This window comes from Pongo abelii, chromosome 19, assembly GCF_028885655.2.
Source record: "Pongo abelii isolate AG06213 chromosome 19, NHGRI_mPonAbe1-v2.0_pri, whole genome shotgun sequence".
NCBI lineage: Eukaryota > Metazoa > Chordata > Mammalia > Primates > Hominidae > Pongo > Pongo abelii.
Genome location: NC_072004.2, coordinates 25870181 through 25890537, shown reverse-complemented (window position 1 = coordinate 25890537; position 20357 = coordinate 25870181). Strand labels below are relative to the sequence as shown.

The following is a 20357-nucleotide window of genomic DNA, read 5'->3' as shown; positions in this document are numbered from 1 at the left end:
GTGATGTTCCCCTTCCTGTGTCCATGTGTTCTCATTGTTCAATTCCCACCTATGAGTGAGAATATGCGGTGTTTGGTTTTTTTGTTCTTGCGATAGTTTACTGAGAATGATGATTTCCAATTTCATCCATGTCCCTACAAAGGACGTGAACTCATCATTTTTTATGGCTGCATAGTATTCCATGGTGTATATGTGCCACATTTTCTTAATCCAGTCTATCATTGTTGGACATTTGGGTTGGTTCCAAGTCTTTGCTATTGTGAATAATGCTGCAATAAACATACGTGTGCATGTGTCTTCATAGCAGCTTGAGTGAGCAATGTGGGCATTCCAATAGAGACTTGAGTGAGCAACGTGGGCATTCCAGTTGTTACTTGAGTGAGCAATGTGGGCATTGCAATAGGGACTTGAGTGAGCAACGTGGGCATTCCAGTTGTGACTTGAGTGAGCAATGTGGGCATTGCAGTAGGGACTTGAGTGAGCAACGTGGGCATTCCAGTAGGGACTTGAGTGAGCAACGTGGGCATTCCAATAGGGACTTGAGTGAGCAACGTGGGCATTGCAATAGGGACTTGAGTTAGCAATGTGGGCATTCCAGTAGTGTAAGAGATATTCTTTTGGTTGGTGTCTCATTGTTCATTTTGAAGATTTAACATATTTTTTCTGAGTTCCTTCTCTTTCAACCTCTTACGACCCTGCAGACTGATTATGAAGTTTCCATTAACCAGAATAAGAAAATGTACTTGCAGACTACTGTAGTTAACTGTTCATGTAGCATTTTATCTTATGCATACTATAAAACCGTTATATGGGTATGTAATACAGAACAGACAAAATAAGGAAAACATTCTTTTCCAAAGGACTCACCACAGAATTCCTTTAACAGAGATCTCTGATGGTATGTTTTGAAATTTAATACCTATAAAACTTCAATTAGATTCTGCATTCCAGAGGCCAATCTATTGTATAGAGCCAAATACAACTATATATTTTTAGAGCACGTTTGATTTTTTGGGGGGAGATCATTAAAGAATATTTACATTCTAATCAGATTAAAAACTTTTCTTTGATCTTTTATGTGTTTGATTTGTAATGGTACAATTGGTATCAGATTCTTCTGATTAACAGCAACTGGCCTGAATCTACTATAAACTTGTGAGAGAAACTTAAAATTGGCTGTTGTTATTACTTAATAAACCTATTATTTTTCTCATTAATTAAAAAAATAAATAAATAAATAAATAAATAAATTGTGGAAGGCCACAAACCACTGCAACAACTATAATTCATTTTACCTTCAATAACCAATGTTCTCCCTCTTAGGGGCAATATCACTCCCATTAAGAATGCTTGGCCAGGCACAGAGGCCCATGCCTGTAATTCCAACACTTTGGGAGGCCAAGAGGGGCAGATCCGCTGAGGTCAGGAGTTTCAGACCAGCCTGGCCAACATGGTGAAACCCTGTCTCAACTAAAAATACAAAAATTAGCCAGGCATGGTGGCATGCACCTGTAGTCCCAACTACTCAGGAGGTCGAGGCAGGAGAATCACTTGAACCTGGGAGGTGGAGGTTGCATTGAGCTGAGATTATGCCACTGTTCTCCAGCCTAGGTGACAGAGTGAGACCCTGTCTCAAAAAAAAAAAAAAAGAAAAAAAGAATGCTTTCAGTAAGGCTAAATAAATATACAAATTAGGCATGTGGCATGTGTGTTAGTATACGTACAATATATTTCCTAGTTCTGCCCACTAAGAGGGACTAGAAGCAATGACACACCCATAGCAATGAGCACACGTGTCAACCCGATCTTGGTGATTTTGTTTTTGTTTAGTTTTTAAAAATAGAGATGGGGGTCTCACTGTGTTTCCCAATCTTGTCTCAAACTGTTGGCCTCAAGGGATCCTCCTGCCTCAGCCTCCCAAAGTGTTGAGATTACAGACCTGAGCCACCTCACCCAGCCCAAGATTTTGGTGCTTTGTAAATAATACTTTTCAATAAAATAAACCAAGGATCTTTAAATAAATGGTTTATTCTACATCTGGGTCAGGGAAAATACCAGATGAATCTAAACACTTTATGATGCCAGAAAGTTGGGAATTAGTCCCACACCCCAATCCCCTGATAAAGGCATGCTATAAACAGAACACAGGAGCCAACCTAAAGAAATGCCCAAAGCCAATGTGTGCTTTTTTTTTTTTTTCTTGATGCAGTTTCACTCTTGTCACCCAGGCTGGAATGCAATGGCATGATCTTGGCTCACTGCAACCTCTGCCTCCCGGATTCAGGTGATTCTCCTGCCTCAGCCTCCTGAGTAGCTAGGATTATAGGCACATGCCACCAATCATGGCTAATTTTTGTGTATATTTGGTAGAGATGGGGTTTCACTGTGTTGGCGAGGATGGCCTCGATCTCCTGGCCTTGTGATCTGCCTGCCTTGGCCTGTCAAAATGGTGGGATTACAGTCATGAGCAAGCATGCCCAGTGAACTGTGACCATTTTCAAAGCCATGATTTATGGGAATAGCAGTTATTTCTCTTTGTGTAAATAAACAGAGGCCTCCAAAATAAGAACAAGAGAGACTTATGCATACAGACCTTGCTACAGAGTAAGAGTTCCGTTTGTCTATAGGTTCTGGATATTATTAGGCCTTTGTTGGATACATCATTTGTGAGTATCTTCTCCCATTCTGTAGTTTGTTTACTCTGTTGATAGTTTGTCTTGTTGTGTTTATGCTTTTATTTTACTTTAAATTTTTTTTTGAGGCAGTCTCGCTCTGTCACCCAGGCTGGAATGTAGTGGTGCGATCTTGGCTCACTGCAATCTCTGCCTCCTGGGTTCAAGCAATCTTCTGCCTCAGCCTCCTGAATAGCTGGGATTACAGGTGTGTGCCACCACCACCTAATTTTTGTATTTTTGATAGAGACAGGGTTTCACCATGTTGGTCAGGCTGGTCTCAAGCTCCTGACCTTGTGATCTGCCCAACCTGGCCTCCCAGCTTCTGGTTTAATTAGGTACCACTTGTCTATTTTTGTTTTTGCTGCAATTGCTCTTTTGGAATCTTAGCCAAAAATTATTTGCAAAGGCCAATGTTGAGAAGAGTGTTTCCTAGGTTGTCTTCCAGGATTTTTATAGTTTGAGGTCTATATTTAAATCTTTAATCCATTTGGAGTTAATTTTTGTATATGATGAAAGGTAGGGGGCCCAGACTCAGTCTTCTGCATGTGGGTAGCCAGTTATCCCAGAATCATTTGTTGAATAGGGAGTCCTTTCCTCACTGCTTGCTTTTGTTGACTTTGTCAAAGATCACATGATTGTAGGTGTGTGAATTTATTTCTGGGTTCTCTAACTTATTCCATTGGTCTATGTGTCTGTATTTGTACCACTACTATGCTATTTTGGTTACTGTAGCCTAGTTGTATAGTTTGAAGTGGCATATATGATGCCCATCAGCAGTGGATTGGATAACAAAAATGTGGTAATTATACATCATGGAATACTACATAGCTATAGAAAAAGAAACCATGTCCTTTGAAGCAACATGGATGCAGCTGGAGGCCATTATCCTAAACAAATTAATGCAGCATCCAGTAACCAAATACCCCATGGTCTCACTTATAAGTGGGAGCTAAACATTGAGTACACATGGACACATAGATGGGGTCAATAGACACTGGGGCCTGCTTGAGTGGGGAGGGTGGCATGAGGCTATGGGTCAAAAAACTATTGGGTACTGTGGTTACTACCTGGGTGACAATATCATTTGTACACCAAACCCCAGTGACATGCAATTTACCCATGTAACAAGCCTGCACATGTATCCCTTAAACCTAAAAACAGAAAAAATTAAAAATAAATAAATAAATGATGTATAAGTCTAATTGTTGAATGTTGTGAATGGTACCAACAGAGCCATTGAAAATAGTGAAGCGTGGCCAGGTCAGTGGCTCATGCCTGTAATCCCAACACTTTGGGAGGCTGAGGTGGGTGGATCACAAGATCAGGAGTTTGAGACCAGCCTGGCCAAGATGGCGAAACCCCGCTTCTACTAAAAATATAAAAATTAGCTGGGCATGGTGGCTCGTGTCTGTAATCCCAGCTACTCATGTGGCTGAGGCAGGAAAATCACTTGAACCTGGGAGGCGGAGGTTGCAGTGAGCTGAGATTGCACCACTGCACTCTAGTCTGGGCGACAGAGCAAGACTGTCTCAAAAAAAAAAAAAAAAAGAAAGAAAAGAAAAGAAAAAGAAAATAGTGAGAGCACCATATAAGGAAAGTGGTTCAGGCACTGTGGTAAGGGGTGAGTGTCAGCCAAGTCATCAGCTATCAGAACACGAAGCCATCAGGTAATATATCAAGTTGATATATTAAGAAGGAGGGGCCAGGTGCGGTGGCTCATGCCTGTAATCCCAGCACTTTGGGAGGCCAAGGCAGGCAGATCATGAGGTCAGGAGATCAAGACCATCCTGGCTAACACGGTGAAACCCCGTCTCTACTAAAAATACAAAAAAATTAGCCAGGCATGGTGGCGGGTGCCTATAGTCCCAGCTGCTGGGGAGGCTGAGGCAGCAGAATGGAGTGAACCCGGGAGGTGGACCTTGCACTGAGTGAAGGTCGTGCCACTGCACTCCAGCCTGAGTGACATAGCAAGACTCTGTCTCAGAAAAAAATAAAAAAAACAGAAGGAGGAGGATCTACCTATTATATAACAGAGATAAGCACTCAGATATATAGATTATAAATAGTTTAGAAAATTTAAATATTTGATTATTCAGAAAGTAGACTTGGGAGCATTGGAGAAACAGGGTGGGGAGTAGACTGCATGGAAAGCTCTTTCTTAGTGTGGGATTTTCAATTATGCACATAGGTTTCTTACATAACATGAAAAATTCAATTAAGTAACAAAATTGTGTTTTGGGGTCCCAAAAGTTCAGTGATTGATTAGAAGGACTCACAAAACTGAGTCAAGCTGTTATACTCATAGTTATAGTTTATTACAACAAAAGGATACAGATTAAAATCAGCAACAGAAAAAGGTGCATAGGGCAGGGTCTAGGAGAAACCAAGCACAAGCTTCCAGTTGTCCTCTCCCAGTGGCATCATGTGGACAGTGCTTAATTCACCCAGTGATATGTGGCAGAAAGTACAGAAAATACTCCCCAACAAGAAGCTTACCTGAGCCTTGGGGTTGAGGGTTTTACTGGAGGTTGGTCTCATGGACAAGAGCACCCATTTGGATGACCTTAGTTTCTCTGTCTCCACCCTTCCCAAGGTCAAGCTGACACTGCATGGTCCAAGGTCCCCACAATAAATCACATTGTTAACTCCCAGATAGGCAGGAGATTCCAAGGACTTAGAGGTTATTTCCCAGGAGCTGGGCTAGAGTCACACCATTCTTTGGAGTATGCCAGGTTTGGGCAATTCAGGCCTACTAAGTTTCCTTGACTGCACACAAGTGATAGTGAGTATGTAGGAAATGATTACTCGCACATATTGCTGGTTAAAGTACAGTGTTACATAACCGTTTGGAAAGAAATCAAGTGTGTAGTGTATAAACATTATATTTGGTTTGATTTGTTTTTGTCTAAGAGAGGGTCTCACTCTGTCACCCACGCTGGAGTGCAGTGGCATGATCACAACTCACTGCAGCCTCGACCACCTGGGCTCCAGCTATCCTCCCACCTCAGTCTCCTGAGTAGCTAGGAGCACAGGCACGTGCCACCACACCCAACTCATTTTGTGTTTTTTGTACAGACAGGGTTTCACCATGATGCCCAGGCTGGTTTCAAACTCCTGGGTTCAAACAATCCCCTACCTCAGCTCCTCAAAGTGCTAGGATTACAGGAGTGAGCCACTGCACCCAACCTATATTTGAATATACATTAAATTGTATATGTTAGGCCGGATGCGGTGGCTCACATGTGTAATTCCAGCACCTTGGGAGGGCAAGGTCGGTGGACGACTTGAGGTCAGGAGTTCGAGAGCAGCCTGGTCAACATGGTGAAAACCCATCTCCACTAAAAAGACAAAGATAGCTGGACTTGGTGGCAGATGCCTGTATTCCCAGCTACTCAGGAGGCTGAGGCAGGAGAATCACTTGAATCCAAGATGTGGAGGTTGCAGTGAACTGAAATCACACCACTGCACTCCAACCTGGGCAACAGAGCAAAACTCCATCTCAAAAAACAACCAAAAAATTGGGTATGTTATTGCATGTATGTGTATATATTAAGTTGTATATACACATATTAAATATATATACATATATTACATTTTATACACATACATTTTTTCCTCATGCAATTTGTTTTAGCAGAAGTAAAAATTAATAAAGATATAAGTAAAAGAATATTTACAGAAGCACTATTTTTGGTGGCAAAGGTACTTTAGCATTTTAAATGTTCATACAATGGAAGATACTTTAACTCTTACAAATAATGAGTTAGCTTTTTATCTACTAGAAAGGTATCCTAATATCTTTATACCTAAAGTGATATCAATGGCAAATTGTTATATAAAAAAGGAGAATACTTTATAATTAAAGAAAAAAAGAAAGAAACGTTATATAGTAGCCCTCCCTTATCTGCAGGAGACATGTTCTAAGACCCGCAGTGGATGCCTGAACCTTTGATAACATTGACCCAATTGCTGTCAATCAGAGCGCATTTCTGTTTATGATTTCCATGCACAAATTTAATGCCTTTTTCATCTTAACTAAGTACTTATCACACATGTGGCTGTACTTTTTAGAGCTTGGGGTACAACAAACAAGACTAAGAGAAATTTCCTTTTCCTTCTTACATTTTCACCGCTAGAGGTTTTGTTCTTACCATCGATCTTAGCAACCTGAGCACAGGACTTCTTTTTCTTTCTATTTTTTTTTCTTTCTTTCTTGGTTGCTTGCTTGCTTTCTTGCTTCCTTTCTCTGTCTCTCTCTCTCTCTCTTTCTTCCTTTTTTCTTTGTTTCTTTCATCTTTCTTTTTTTCTTTCTTTCTTTCTCTTTATTTATTTATTGAGATGGAGTCTCACTCTGTCGCCCAGGTGGGAGTGAGGTAATGCGATATCGGCTCCCTGTAACCTTCATCTCCCAGGTTCAAGCGATTCTCGTGCCTCCACCTCCCAAGTAGCTGAGAATACAGGCGTCCGCCTCCACGCCCAAATAATTTTTGTGTTTTTTGTAGTGATGGGGTTTCACTATGTTGGACAGCCTAGTCTTGAACTCCTGACCTCAAATGATCCACCCGGTTCAGTCTCCCAAAGTGCTGGGATTACATGCATGAGCCACTGCACCTGAGCTGTGTATGCCATTGTATGATTGCAAATAATTATATGAATCTTGGAGAACATCATGGAAAGATGTCATCATCTTGTTAACTGGTTATTTCAAGAGTGGAACTGGAAGGGGAATACTGCCTTTCCTGTGGATTTATTTGTAATGTTTCATTTTCATTATGAACATATATTATTTTGATATGTTTAAATATTAATAAACACGGGCAAAAATATGTAATTTTAATTCAAGCTGAAATCATCAAGTCAATCACACATAACAGATGGAGCAAATAAAACATTTAAAATCCCTGAATGAAAAGGAGGGGAGGCCGGGCACGGTGGCTCACGCCTATAATCCCAGCACTTTGGGAGGCCGAGGCAGGCAGATCACTTGGGGTCAGAAGTTTGAGACTGCCTTGGCCAATCGAGACCCCTGGACTCGATTGGAATTGGTCCCACAAACTTTTTTTTTGAGGGAGTCTCGCACTGTCACCCAGGGTGGAGTGCAACGGGGCAATCTTGGCTCACTGTAACCTCTGCCTCCTGGGTTCAAGCAATTCTCCTGCCTCAGCCTCCCTAGTAGCTCAGACTTCAGGTGTCCGCCAAAACACCTGGCTAATTTTTTTTCTATTTTTAGTAGGGACAGGGTTTCACAATGTTGGTCAGGCTGGTCTCAAACTCCTGACTTCAGGTGATCCACTGGCCTTGGCCTCTCAAAGTGCTGGGATTACAGGTGGGAGCCATCACACCCCACCAATCCCACAAATTTAGGCATTATGATACATTGGAGCCACCATGCCCCACCAATTACACATATTTAGGCATTATGATATATTGCTACTTTTAGAATCACTTGATTTTTATATTGTGTTTTTTCCCTTCCATTTGTTTGTATATTTATTTGTTTATTTATTTATTGAGACAGAGTCTCGCAGTGTCACCCAGCCTGGAGTGCAGTGGCGTGATCTCAGCTCATTGCAACCTCCACCTCCCAGCACTTCACCTCCACCACACTGGTAAGTAACATGCCTCCTCAGGCCCCCTCAGGGTCTAGAGAGTGTGTCTGGAACAGACTGGGAAACTCCAGTGGGCAAAGTAAGGTGCCAGGAATAAAGACACCTCCTGAAACATTCTCCATGTCCCCTCTACCCACTCCTCTCCCCACCACTCTTCCATCTGGCTCCAACTCTGCCCTCTCCCCAAGAGCCTCAGATTGAAACGTTGCAAGGAAGACAAAGATTTTCAAAGTCACAGGCTTGGGAATCTGAGCTATAAACAAAAATGAGCCCCTGCTCCCCCAACTCACACATACTCCCCTGGGCACTGCTGCCCTGCACCCGCCCCCGCCTCCATAATTTGAACTGTCCTCCCAGAAACTGGAGAGAGACTGCCCGCCTGTCAGGAAAGAAAGGACCAGCATGCGGCAAATACCTGGGCTATGTAGGAACAGACGGCGAGATTACTGCAGGGATTTAAGAAACAAGTGGCTCTCAGACCAAAGAAGACTGTGGCCGAGATGGCACAGTAAGCATTCATAGGGGCGTGCACTGGACAGGAGCTTGCCAGTTACCCAAAGAATTGTCTGAGAAAGGCTCTGATCTGACCCGAAAGGCCCTTGGTTCCCACGGCAACTCCTCAGCGTCTGGCAGTAATAGGCTTCTGTGCCCAGACTTTCTGGGTCTGGAAGTCCCCCTCCGCCAGCCTCTTGCAGCCCAGAGGCACCTCCCATTGGTGCCTGAAGGGTTAAGGAGGCTGTTCTTCTAGCTGTGACAGATCAAGCCTGAGGACCGCTCTTGTGTCTTTCTTAGTTGTTTCTTCCCGCCCACCTGCCACTCAAAGCCACAACCCACTTGCATGTCCCCGAGTGGACCCCTTAAAGCGACCATCTAGATCTGAACTGCACTGAGGGAATGGTCAGCTTCGTTCCCATTAGATGGCTTGGGCCAAAGGACCTAGCGATCGCCCAGACAAAAATGTCTTCCTAAAAGCTGGACGTGTCTGTGGTCTCTAAGAGGCAAAACCAAACCAAAAAGAAAAAGCCAACCCACCCACCCCCACCACAAAACAAAAACAAAAACCGCCGACAACGCACCTTTCACATGAGGAGTCCCTGAGAAGGGCCTCGCCAGCCAGGATCGGGTAAGGGAATCTATGCCCTTGGCCAGACCCAGAACACCCAGTGGCAGGGACCTGACTGTCACACTCTGACCCCATAGAATTTCCACCACTGACACACAGATCAGGATGTGTCAGCCTGAGAGATTACACCACAAATCTGGCCTTCACAGATTGATTCCACACTCTCTCACTGATTCCACACACATCCCATCACTGACACCAGATTCCCTCATCACTGACCCTACATACCCACAAGAATTGATTCCACGGATCTCATCACTATCCCAAAGACCACCCATCACTAATCTACAGACCCTCATCTCTCACCCCAGGGACCCCAGATTCCCCATCCCTGATTCCAGGATCTATAGAACCTCATCTTTTACCCCCACAGACCTATTTATAAGAGGATACGTTCATGGAATACCGTGTTGATCATTTTACACATCCATTGCGCGCGTGTGTGTGTGTGTGTGTGCTGATTAATGGACTTAGGTAAACTTTAGCACTTTGGTAGCCAATGCAGTTTTTCAATGCCTTTTCTTTTTCTTGTACAACTTTAAAGACCTTACTCCAGTAAGTGTGATTTGCAATTTATCAATGCCTATCTCTTATTGGATCCTTGTCATGCATATTTGTTATTAATCATAATTCACAATTCTTACAACTCAGAGACACCAGAGACTCATGTAAGAAGAATGGCTGTGGGTTTTCATTATTGTTTTTTTTTTGGTTTCTGTAGATTATAAAAGTCATTCCTTTGTATCAAGTCAGTAAGTGTATATTTTGTTTTCTTAAAAAAAGTAATTAAAAATATTTTTGCTGGAATGCAGTGGTATAATCATGGCCACTGAAGCCTCGACCTCCTGGGCTCAAGTTATCCTCCCACCTCAGCCTACCTACTGGCTGAGACCACAGGCATGCAACAATATACCCACCTAATTAAACAATTTTTTTTTTGTAAAGATGGGCGCCTCACTATGTTGCAGAGATTGGTCTTGAATTCCTGGGCTCAACTGATCCTCCCACCTTGGCCTCCCAAAGTGTTGCAGTTAGAGGTGAGAGCCAATGCACTCAGATGATAAAATCTTACAAAGAGTAAAATATTTTGGGAAGTAATGTAAAATTTCCACTGAGATGATGCATCAGAAATTAAAGTAGAATAAAATGGTCCTAGGGCATCTGAAACAATGGAAACTAAATCTTGAGCCAGGCGTGGTGGCTCATGCCTGCAATCCCAGCACTTTGGGAGGCCAATGTGGTGGACTCATTTGAGGTCAGAAGTTCGAGACCAGCCTAGCCAACACGGTGAAACACCATCTCTACTAGGAATACAAAAATTAGCTGGGAGGTTGCAGTGAGCTGAAATCGTGCCACTGCACTCCAGCCTGGGCAATAGAGGGAGACTCTGTCTCAAAACATAAAATAAATAAAATAAAAATAAAAAAGAAGAAGAAACAATATCTTGATTTCTTCATCAAGTGTAAAAATGTGGACTCTGGAGGCACACAGGTACTCTTTTTCTTTGAAGTTTTATTGAGAAATATTAACATATCACAGAAGCCACCCATTTAAAGTGTAAAATTCAATGATTTCAGTATATTTGCACAGTTGTGCAATCACCACCACAATAAATTTTAGATCATTTTCATTACCCCAAAGTAAACCCCATATCCCTCCATTTCCCCAATTCCCCCAACCCTGGGCCACCACTAATCTACTTTCTGTCTCTATGCATTCATGTATTTTGAACATTTTATTTAAATGGAATTACATAACGTGATATTTCATGACTGGCTTCTTCCACTTAGCATAATATTTTCAAGGTTCATTTAATCCTGCATGTGCAGAGGGGGTACTTTGCATAAGGATAAACCTGGTGGGTGGTGCTTACTGATTGATTTTGAAACTTCACTCCAAAATTGTGTGTATGTGTATGTATATATATCTTTTTTTTTTTTTGAGACAGAGTCTGGCTGTGTTGCCAGGCTGGAGTGCAGTGGTGCAATCTCGGCTCACTGCAACCTCTGCCTCCCTGGTTCAAATGATTATCCTGCCTCAGCCTCCTGAGTAGTTGGGATTACAGGCATGTGCCACCACACCTGGCTACTTCTGTATTTTTAGTAGAAACGGGGCTCTTCCATGTTGGTCGGGCTGGTCCTGACCACCACCATGCCCAGCTAATTTTTTTTTGAAGACAGGGTCTCACTCTGTTACCCAGGCTGGAGTGCAGTAGCACAATGTCAGTTCACTGCAGCCTCGAACTCCAGGGCTCAAATGATCCTCCCACTTCAGCCGCCCAGGTAGCTGAGACCACAAACATGTGCCACCACACCTGACTAATTTTTGTATTTTTAAAATACAAAAAACCCTGTTAAGACAGGGTTTTGGCATGTTGTCCAGGCTGGTCTCGAACTCCAGAGCTCAAGTGATCCACCTACCTCGGCCTCCCAAAGTGCTGGGATTACAGGTGTGAGCCACTGCACTTGGCCTATTTTTTTTTTTTTTTTTTCTGAAGAGATGAGGTATTTCTGTGTTGCCCAGACTGGTCTCAAACTCCTGGCTCAAGCAATCCTCCTGCCTTGGCCTTCCAAAATGCTGGGATTACAGGTGTGAGCCACCACACCGACCCATTCTTTCTTTTATACTGAGTATTCAGAAATTTTTTTCAATGTGTTTTCCACTTACAGCATTTCTCAGGTTGGACTAGCCATCTTTCAAGTGTTCAGCAGCCTTATTGGACAGCACAGCTCTGGAGGGTGACTTTATGTACATTCCCACTGCTCTCATTGCCTCCTTGATTCCCGTCTACCCCAAACCCCTGCAGTATGTGACTATCGTGTCTCTCTCTCCTCTCTTTCTGTTTCTTGTATTCCTTTAATACGGAGAATTATTTCCAATTCCTTAACATCGTGCCCTAATTTTTTTCTGTCTTATATTTGAGGGTCACAGTTTTCCTCTCACCATCATTACAGTCTTTTCCCATAACATGTGACATGCTTTTTTGTCTTGGTTGAGTATTTATTTGCAATACATGAATGGTTGTTTTCTTTGATACATTAGTGACTTACATACTTTTTTTTTCTGAGATGGAGTCTTGCTCTGTCACCCAGGCTGGAGTGCAGTGGCACTATCTGAGCTCACTACAATCTCTGCCTTCCAGGTTAAAGTGATTCTCCTGCCTCAGCCTCCTGAGAAGCTGGGATTACAGATGTGCACCACCACGCCCAGCTAATTTTTGTTCTCTTAGTAGAGACAGAGTTTTGCCATTTTGGCTAGGCTGGTCTTGAGCTCCTGACCTCAGGAGATCCACCCACCTCAGCCTCCCAAAGTGCTGGGATTATAGGTGTGAGTCACCTCACTTGTCCAGTCTGCACTATTCCTTAGTGTCTGACAATTTGGGCCAAACAATGTCTTTCTCATTCAGATGTGACCCTCAGGGTCTAATTTTTGTATTTTTAGTATAGACAAGGTTTCTTTTCTTTCTTTCTTTCTTTTTTTTTTTTTGTTGTTGTTTTTGAGACAGAGTTTCACTCTTGTCACCCAGGCTGGAGTGCAGTGGCACGATCTCAGCTCACTGCAACCTCTGCATCCTGGGTTCAAGCGATTCTCCTGCTTCAGCTTCCTGGGCAGCTGGGATTACAGGTGCCTGCCACCACACCCGGCTAATTTTTTGTATTTTTAGTAGAAACAGGGTTTTGCCATGTTGGGCAGACTGGTCTCGAATTCCTGACCTTAGGTGATCTGCCAACCTCAGCCTCCCAAAGTGTGGGGTTACAGGCATGAGCCAGCGCCTGGCCTCTCCTGGCTAATTCTTTGTATTTTTGAAGAGATGTGGTTTCACCATGTTGGCCAGGATGGTCTTGATCTCCTGATCTTATGATCCTCTGGCCTCAGCCTCCCAAAGAGTTGGGATTAGAGGTGTGAACCACTGTGCCCAGCCTCAATGTAGCTTTTTATCAAAGTATTTATGTAGGAAAAATCAATCAAAGGGCACAAGCATTTCAATACTTAGGTTATTTAAGATGAAATTTGTGACCAGAAGAGTGCCAGACACACATGAAATGTTTCGTGCATGAAGGAACCACAAATTAGATAAACAAATCTGAGGGAACTAAGTAACAAAAAATTTTCTGTTGTTTGTTTTGGTATGTTATTTTGGTAACGTGATTAATCACGTATGTCGACGGCATTGGGAAGAATTTCCAGATTCTCTGATATGCATGACATCTTAATCCTATGAAATAAAGCAAGGCTATCTTAGGAAATTATTTATCACTGCCAAGGACCTTTACATGAGAAGATAAATTAAAATTACTATTAAATTTGTAACAATCAGATGGGCTGGCAGGCAAGCTGTGTCATTTTTTCTTGGCATTTTTTCTTTTCCTTGATTCAATAAAACAATCCTAAATGCCAGCTATCTGCAGAACACTCACTAGACTATGTTTAATGATATGTGAAACACAACCTGCTCACTCACAGATCCTTGCCAAGTCCCGTTTCCATCCTCTCAAAACCTGTGTTACCCTGTGGCTAGATTTCTCAATGAGATGAGAGAGAGAGATGAATGAGAACCATCTCTTTTGAGTCGCTCTACACAGCTCCTGAAGGTAGACAATGACCTCTCTGGTGAGGCTTTTATCCTTGGCTCAGGGGTGGAGGTCTTAATCCTAGAAAAGAGGCCTCTCAGGGTGGGGAGCTCCCCACCTCATCCAGACCTTCACAAACCGAAACTGGAACCACCAGAAAAACGACTGACAACCGGCCACAAGACCCAGGCACAGACGCGGGGAGAGGGTGACCAGAAGAAAGGTCGACGTACAAGATACCGCCCTCTGGCGCACAGGGCACATGTGTCCCAGCACACACACAGAGACGGGCACAGAGCAAAAGAGCGAGAAAGGAGAGAGAGAGAAATAAGAAAGAGACTTACGCACACGCACAAACGCACAAAGACATAGGGCAGTGGCACGGTAACACCCACCCCCAGGCAGCCCCTGAAGCTGCCGTGTTCTGCTCTCCACAACTACGACCCACCTGTGAGACAGCAGCTCATGGGCACACAAGCAAACCTCTCGTTTTTTGAAAAGACTCACTGGCACACCGTCCGTGCAGGCCTGAGGCTGAGATCCCGCCCTGCTTCTTTGGCCCTCCGCCCACGGTTTCTTCCTTCTGGACAACCCTCCGTGAATCCCGGCCTCCAGAGACCATCCTGCTGATGCCCTGGCCAGGACTGGTCTAGCCTCGACTCTGATTAATCCCTGTAATCCCATGTACTCGGGAGGTGGAGGCAGGAGAATCATTTGAACCCAGGCGGCAGAGTTTACAGTGAGCTGAGATCCCGCCACTGCACTCCAGACTGGGTGACAGAGTGAGACTCCGACTATTAAAAAATAATAATAAATTATGGCGGAGCGGCAGCTGCAGGGACTGGGGCGGTGGCTGGTGAAGTGAAGATTGGGAGAGGGGCCTCATCGACCCTCCGCAAATCCTGGCCTGAGGCTGGGATCTCGCACTGCCTCCCCTGCGATCTGCCTGAGGTTTCTTTCTCCCGAGGTTTCTTCCTGATTGTTGACCCTCCGAGAATACCGGTCTGCAGATACCATCCTGTTAACACCCTGGCCAGGACTGCTCTCAGCCTCCACTCTGACGCACTATCACACAGGACTCCTACTTTGCCAAGTCTCAGGGACCTATTTCTGGGCAACAGTGGAGGACACTGTTACCAAAGCGGTGGCTCGGGCCTCACGCATGCTCACTGGCGAGGTCGACTCCGCCCTTGCTCCGGAGAGTCAGGCTGCGGACCCTTTAAAAAATGGCGGCAACACAGCTGACTGGGAGGACTGGGGCGGCGGTACAGTCCAAGGCGGCGGGTGGGAAGGGTACTAGGAGGGAGCCTGCAGGAGACCCAGGGTTGGACCCATAGGAGTCCTGTCGTCAGGACCTTCTTGATCCGTCTTCTCCTTCAGTTCCTGGTGGAGGAGGAGCTTCAGGGTGCCACTGGGCTCTCTGGACTCCTCTTTGAATCTGATTATGGATCCGAATGGGTGATCAGGAATGGGGTTACGATGTAGTGAGGCGGGAAGGGTCTCACTGGGGCACAGAAAGATCCCAAGGGACGTAAGGCGTACTGTAGGCTGAAAATGCACTGACCCATGAGACCACTGCCTCCCTCCTTCCTGGGTGGAGCAGTGGCCTGCCTTTATCTCCAAGGCCCGGGGCTCTGGCATCCCGAAACTGCTTTCCGCCACACGTGCAAAGAGAGACAGAGGCGAGTCCGAGATGGAGCCAATGTGACCACACGTGGCACTGACCTCACCCAAGAGCAGATGGAGTGAGTGTGTGTCTCTGAGGCCATATGGGGCGACGCCAAGACAGACAGAGACATCAAGGTGTGAGTCCGTGGGCCACTGGGACCTCCCACACAAAGCTGAGGAAAAGCCAAGCACACCTAAAAACCTGAGAGACAGGGCCTGTGTCCGAGTCCAAGCCACATTCAGGGATGCCTGCCAGAGGGGCCCAGAGGTTTCGACAAAGTACATTCCACCCCAATCCTGCCAGCAGGTAGGTACTTCTGATGCCAACTCCCCTGCACCCAGCAAAACCCAGTCCCCTCGGCTCCCTGACATCCGTGGCAGCCAAAAGATTCACTGCTTGAAGGCACTCTCCCCAGGAACAGAGCAACCAGATTGCCCTCAGGAATGAGAGAGGAAGTACAGGTGGGATTCAACACCGCCTTTCCTAGAAAACAAAGGTCAGCCACGGTCGGGTCGCCTTCCACTCTTCCTGGACTGACTACGCAGTCATCACTTCGGACATGGAGACCAAGGGAGCTTTGCTGTCCAAGACAGTTATGGCATCCCAGAGCTCCAGGATCATCACACCTGCCCAATCATCCAGAAATAGGTTTGGAGAGGGAAGCAATCATGAAATGGACCCCATAGAAATTTCTCCCTGATGGACTGGGAAGTGTTCTTTGTTGAAGACGTTGAGCCAGACTAAGAAGCCTCTAGGATTCCCAGAACCTGGGCAGACAGAACAAGAGGGAAGACAGAGTAGAGGCCAGCGCCCAGGCAGGATACAGCACAATGCCACCATCACGGGCATCCGGGAAAAAGTGTCAAGCGGGTGACTTGGCCAGGAAGGCCAGCCTTTGGGTGACAGAAATGCTTGCCGCATCCTGTTGCTGGCTTCCTTCTTCATCGCTGTGTCGAACTGTTCCTGGATTTCTGAATGAGGGCAAAGTGCGAGAGGAGTGAAAACCGTCTTCTTGAAGGTCTGTGGACACCCTCCTGGGGGTGGACAATGAGCACCTGTGAGTCCTTTGTCCTTGGCTGGGTTGTGGTCGTCTTGATCGTAGCAAAGAGGCAGCTGAGGATGGGAAGGGTATTAAAACCCTTGCGAGTCAGGCTGGAGGCTCAGAGCCCCGACAACGAAGCAGGGCCACAGAGAACTCCTGTTTTGCCAAGTCTCAGGGAGTGGATTCTAAGACAACCATGGAAATCAATGTGATGGGAGAATCAGCTAGAGTCTCGCGGATAGGCATTTGCTGGGCCGACTCGCGTTGCGCTCCTGGAAGACAGGCTGTGGCCCCTTTAAACAATGGCGACTGCACAGTGGCAGGGGGAATCCTGCTGCAGCCGTGGCGATGGTGGGATGCAGGTTCCAGTAGGGGACGGCAGGGGAGAGAGGGCCACGGGGGTCCCAGGGCCAAATCCCAAGGAGTCCTGTCCTAAAGACTTCCTTAAGCTGACTTCCACAGATAGAGGGAGAGCTTCAGGGCACCTACTGGCATCTCAAGACCCGTCTTCACATCCGATTTTGGACCCCTCTGGGTGAAGGATGGGCTCACCACATCTGCTGAGAAAGGAAGCGCCTCGTTGCAGGGCAGAATGATCACATGGGCCTCAAGGTGTGGTGTCAGCAGAAAAATCACTGACCCATGAGCCCTCTGCCTCCCTCCTCCTTTGAAAAAGCAGTCGCCTGCCCCACTTGTAAAAGCTCTGGGGCGCTTGCAAGCTGATACCTCTTTCCAGGACACATGCAAACAGGGACAAGGGCGATTCCGAAGTGGAGTCAATTCTAACATGCGTGGCACTGGCGTATCCCAGAGCAGATGGTGTGAATGTGTGTCACTGAAGGCATATGGGGTGATGGCGAAACACAAGATGGTGTTCAGGCATGTGCCAGGTGGAAGGGGGGCACAAGTGACTTTCCATCAATGCCAAGGAAAATCAAAGAACACCTGGATCCAGGAGGGGGCCAAAAGATTCAGGGAGTCAGTCCACAAAGGAGCAGAGGAGAGAATGTTTCTCAATAACGAGACTGGAAGTGCAGATGAAATGTGACACTGCCTGTCTTAGAAGACTAAGCTGGTCACAGTGGCCTACTGCTCATTCTAGGCTATCCACCAACCGATGAGGTGAAACATGGAGACCAAGGTAGCTTGCCTGTCTGAGACACCTATGGAAGTGAAGCTCTCCAGGGTCATCCAACCAGCCCAATCAAGCAGAAACAGGTTGGGAAAGAGAAAAAATCGTGATGTGCATGTCCCCCAAGTGTCTCCCTGATGGACTGGAAAGTGATCTTTGTTGAAGACATTCAGCCAGACCTAGACGCATCTAGGCCCCTCAGAAACAGGGGAGACAGAGCAAGAGGGAGGACAGAGCAGGGGCCAGAGCCCAGGTAGGATACAGCACTTTGCCACCTCCACGGGCACAAGGGGAGGGGTGCTGAACCGGTGACTTGTCCAGAGAGGCGAGCGTTCCTGTGACAGGGATTGTTGCCATCTCCCATTCCCGGCTTCCTCTTCAAGACTGTATCGTGGTGTGGCTTCATTTCTCAGAGAAGAGCCATGAAAAGATACAATCATCTTCTTGGACGTGGGTCTGCTCCTTTCCTGCAGGACAGTGAGCTCCTGTGGGGCCTTTGTTCTTGGGTGGAGTGTGGTCATCTTGACCCTAGAAAAGAGGCCGCTCAGGATAGGGATGATAGTTCAATTGCTCCGGGTCTGACGCGTCTCCTCATGTGGTCGGGGCTTTCACAAACCCAAAGTGGAACGGCCAGGAAAACGACTAACAGCCGGCCACATGAACCAGGCAGAGATGCAGAAAGAGGCTCACCAAAGACCGGCCGACATGCAAGAATCGCTTTCTGGCTCACAGGGCACATACGTCCAAACACACACACACACAAGGCACGCACACACAAACACACACACACAAAACGGACAGAGAGAGGGAAAGAAACAGAGAGACAGCGAGAGAGGAGAGAATGGGAGACACACACACATACACACACACCCACACACACACACCGTGACACGGCAGTGGCACGGAAACACACCCTCCTCAGCCTGAATGCCACCCCTGAGGCTGGGGGTTTCTGCTTTCAACGAGAACGACCCTCGGGTGACAGAGCAGCCCAACGGCACGCAGGCAGGCCTGTCCTAGAGATCACGGGGGCACGACTTTTGGGGAGACTCACCCGAACACCGTCCGGGCAGGCCTGAGGCTAGGCTGCCATGGTGCTTCCCACGGACTCCGCCGGGGGTTTCTTCATCCTGATCGGCCCTTTGCGACTCTTGGCATCCAGAAACGTTCCTGTCGACCCCGTGGAGAGGTCAGGCAGGAGCCTCGGAGCCCCGACGCCCAAGTACTGCCACGGAGGGCTCTTGCTTTGCCAAGCCTCCAGGACTGGTTTCTAAGACAACCGTGGGAATCACTGTGATAGGAGAAGCCAAGCCCTTCGGGCCTCGCGCATGCGCATTGGCTGGGCCGACTCGCGCTCCGCTCCTGGCAGTCAGGTGGAGTCCCCTTGAAACAATGGCAGCTGCGCGGCTGCAGAGAGGCTCCTGCTGCAGCCTAGGCGGCGGCTGGATACAGGATCCTGTAGGGGGCGGCGTGGGAGAGAGGTCCGCGGGCGACCTAAGGCCAAACCCTCAGGAGTCCTGTCTTCAGGACTTGCTTGAGCCGACTTCCACCGATGGAGGGAGAGCACGAGGGAGCCTGCTGGGGTCTCAGGACTCCTCTTTGAATCACATCTTGGACCCCTCCGGGTGAGAAAGGATGGGATCACCACATCTGCTAAGGCAGGCAGGGCCTCGCTGCAGCACAGAATGTTCCCATGGGCCTCAAAGCATGGTGTCAGCTGAAAATTCACTGACCCATGAGCTGTCTGCCTCCCTCCTCCACTGAAAGAGCAAGTGGCCGCCCTGCTTCTAAAAGCCCTGGGTCTCCTGAAAGCTGATACCGCTTTCCAGGACAAGTGCAAACAGGGACAGAGACGATTCCCAGGTGGAGCCAAGGCGACCACGTGTGGCACTGGCATATACCAGAGCAGACGGTATGGATGTGTGTCACCGAGGGCATATGGGGCGATGGTGAAACAAGCAATGGTGTCCAGGCATGTGCCTGGCTGAAGGGGGCACAAGTGATCTTTTCATCAATGCCAACCAAAATCAAAGAACACCTGGGATCCAGGAGGGGGCCAAAAGATTCAGGGAGTCAGTCCACCCAGGAGCAGAGGAGAGGATGTCCCTCAAGAATGAGACAGGAGATGCAGAGGACATGCGACACTGCGCCTGTCCTAGAAGACAAGGCCAGTCACGGTCACTTACCATTGCTTCTAGGCAATTCATCTACACATGAGGTGAAACATGGAGACCAAGGTAGCTTCCCTGTCTGAGACACGCATGGAAGCCAAGAGCTCCAGGGACATCAAACCTGCCCAATCAAGCAGAAACAGGTTTGGAGAGAGAAACAATCACGACACGGATCTCCAGGAAGTGTGTCCCTGACGCACTGGGAAGTGATCTTTGTTGAAGACATTCAGCCAGAGCGAGAGGCATCTAGGCACCTGAGAAACAGGGGAGACAGAGCGAGAGGGAAGGCAGGGCAGAGGCCAGAGCTCAGGCAGGATACAGCACCGTGCCTCCTCCATGGGCGTAAGGGGAGGGGGGCCAAAAGT

The 20357-nt window shown here is 46.8% G+C and overlaps 1 long non-coding RNA gene across 9 annotated transcripts in view; it reads left to right on the top strand.

The window, feature by feature from the left end:
- LOC129051058 (uncharacterized) overlaps positions 1-20357 on the top strand; it is a 92094-nt gene that overhangs the window by 51349 nt on the left and 20388 nt on the right. For 3 of the 9 annotated variants that reach the window (XR_008515047.2, XR_010138134.1, XR_008515040.2), the window contains 3 exons: positions 8194-8284; positions 10353-10444; positions 12077-18965. This is a non-coding gene — a long non-coding RNA (uncharacterized LOC129051058). Of the gene's footprint in view, positions 1-8189; positions 8285-10352; positions 10445-12076; positions 18966-20357 lie in introns of those variants that run through there. The other 6 variants (XR_010138135.1, XR_008515044.2, XR_010138139.1 and 3 more) reach the window with 4 other exon arrangements.